Source organism: Gavialis gangeticus, unplaced genomic scaffold (genome assembly GCF_001723915.1).
Source record: "Gavialis gangeticus isolate Ggan-Ray unplaced genomic scaffold, GavGan_comp1, whole genome shotgun sequence".
Taxonomy (NCBI): domain Eukaryota; kingdom Metazoa; phylum Chordata; order Crocodylia; family Gavialidae; genus Gavialis; species Gavialis gangeticus.
The window spans coordinates 6587103-6589539 of record NW_017729009.1 but is presented as its reverse complement, the minus strand read 5'-3'; the positions used below and the strand labels follow the sequence as shown (position 1 = coordinate 6589539).

General features: G+C 35.1%; 1 protein-coding gene across 4 annotated transcripts in view; it reads right to left on the bottom strand.

The window, feature by feature from the left end:
- Positions 1 to 2437, bottom strand: part of NCOA3 (nuclear receptor coactivator 3) — a 172766-nt gene that overhangs the window by 61084 nt on the left and 109245 nt on the right. For all 4 annotated transcript variants that reach the window (XM_019509880.1, XM_019509882.1, XM_019509878.1 and 1 more), the window contains one exon: positions 206 to 281. The gene's annotated coding sequence lies outside the window, so the exon portion shown is untranslated. The remainder of the gene's footprint in view (positions 1 to 205; positions 282 to 2437) is intronic.

Here is a 2437-nt window from a genome sequence, read left to right as displayed (position 1 = left end):
GGGGGGGGGGGGATATCTTTTAGTGGACCAACTGTAGAGCTGGGATAAAGTTAGGCAAGGTTTTGAATGCAAAGCACATCTCTAACACTACCATGATTTCTATTATCATGCTCCTAATAGTTACACCTGCATTTCATAACTTTAAATGAGGAAAAAGGAATAATTTTTCAGGGATACAAAATTTGATTTGAAATCAAACACTTACTTGTCCTTAACACACATTCAAACACAGCAGATTTCTCAAGGGACCGTCAGGATCAGAAGTCATTGTCAGTCACATGCTGCAAAAGAAAAAGAAAATTGTACATTAAAAAAAGAACAAAACCCCCACTTTTTACTATTAGATACAAAATAAAAAAAAACCAACTGTTTAAAATAAAAAAATATATATATACCCAATTTGAAACCTCAGCTTAAAACTTGACTCATACCTACAGTTTAGTTTTATCATAATTGTTGCACAGGTTTACATTATTATTACTACAACCTTTGATTTTACAGTTCCAAATAATGCACTGCATCTTTAACAGTTCCTTAAGGTACGTTTTGCTTCAATTTTTCCTCTGTTATTAACAGAGAAAGACAGAAGACATCAGGGATGTTAATCTACTATCAAATACATAAGTTTTCACTTCTACCATCTCCAAGGTAGTATCCAGTTAAGTAAAGTAATGTTACATTTGCTTACAACTGGATAGCTTTAAAATAGACTGTCACCAGTTCTTGTATGTAGGAAGGTCCAGCCAAATGTGTAATTTTAAAATTCAGACTTTTGAGCTACATGCAAAGATGTTTAAAATTACTTTTTACATTGAAATGTTATAACCGCTATGTATTATATAACCATGTACATATTACCTTTCAAACATGAACCTGTAAAAGCAAATCATGGAAAATTTCAGCCATAAATGAGAATTTTGGTAGTTATGATCTGCAACTAAAATACAGCTGTAAAACCATATCTTTCTTTTGTATCAGCACACTGTTTAATACATCATGCAAGAACAGCAAACTATTTTCAAAACAGTGCATGCTGTCATGTTCCTATTGTCTAGTTTTCCTATGAAGTTCTGAGAGTGATTAATCCATTTTATGGTGCACATTGTACAAGGTATGATTAAGTGTACTAATTAGTGAGCATTTCTAGGTCTCTATAGAGAATTACAGTAACTTAAGAAAAAGTTTCAAACAACAGCTGTGTGATTGAATTGATTTATTGAAAACCGCTTGAAGCACTATGTAAAGCAGAGGCTGTTCAAGCTAATTAGAAAAATAAATTGCTCTTGGGAAATATTTATGAGGCATTCACATGTAAAAGCACACACCATAGTCCTATCCAAAATCAAGAGTTTCAAAATTGATACTTCTACTCAGACTACTTAATAGATAATCACTAGTAGTCAGGTGAAGAGCTTTATTCAAGCAGATCATTTCTTAAGAAATTAAGCAGAAGGCATTCATATCAACTGGTTGTGCATGCATTTGTCTGCTGTTTTAACTACTCCTTTGACAATACTGACTATAGCTTTATTCATATGAACTGGAATTACCAATTAGAGGAGTGATTGACAATGCGGTCACGTAAGAATAAGCATCAAGAGTAAATTGTCTCCTAATTAAACACCTTTGTAATACAGTTTTTATGCTAAAATCAACCCTGCTAATCAGAAAAACTAGGAAAAAGATGCAAAAAGGAAAAGACTCAAAACACCAAGTAAAATGTTCCATCAAAAATATTCAGTTGGACATTACAGGAAAGTATACCCTTAAGATGTCCTTTAGATGGACATTTCAGTAAAAACTCTAACCAGCCATAAAATATTACTTGCTTGATGTTTATCCCTCAATCTTCATTGGCATGACCTTGCCCCAAAAGGGCTATGCAGATCATTTACAGAAATTTCTACCAATTAAATAGAAACATGCAATTTACCTGCAGATATTCAAATGTATTTGCCAGGATAACATGTTTATAGTAACTTCTAAAAATATTTTCCCATACTTTTAATTTTAATTTTTCAGAAACTTCATTTGTGGAAAGTCACCCTAATCTCTAATCTGCTCACTTTGGAAAATCTACATAAACAAACAGACAGTGTCTGTAAGGGTCATGAAGTTTCTTCAGTTCTTGCAATGACTGAACCTTATGGCTAAATATGACACAGTTTGCCTTAACGGCAAAAACAAGGCCACTGAACATCTGAGGCACTCACAGGTAGGGACCTGTGGAAATTGTAATTTCACAGGTTTTGCAGAAATCATAAGATGTGGTGTTGTCCACAAAAGCAGGCAATATCTGCAACGTTCGCAAAAAAACCCCAACCAATACACTGAAAACGACATGCTGAACAGAGGGAGCCAGTAGCCTTCACAGCCCGTGCACCCTGCCGGGCTGGGGGGGGGGGGGGGGAAAACAGGGAGGGGGGGGGGGGGGGGG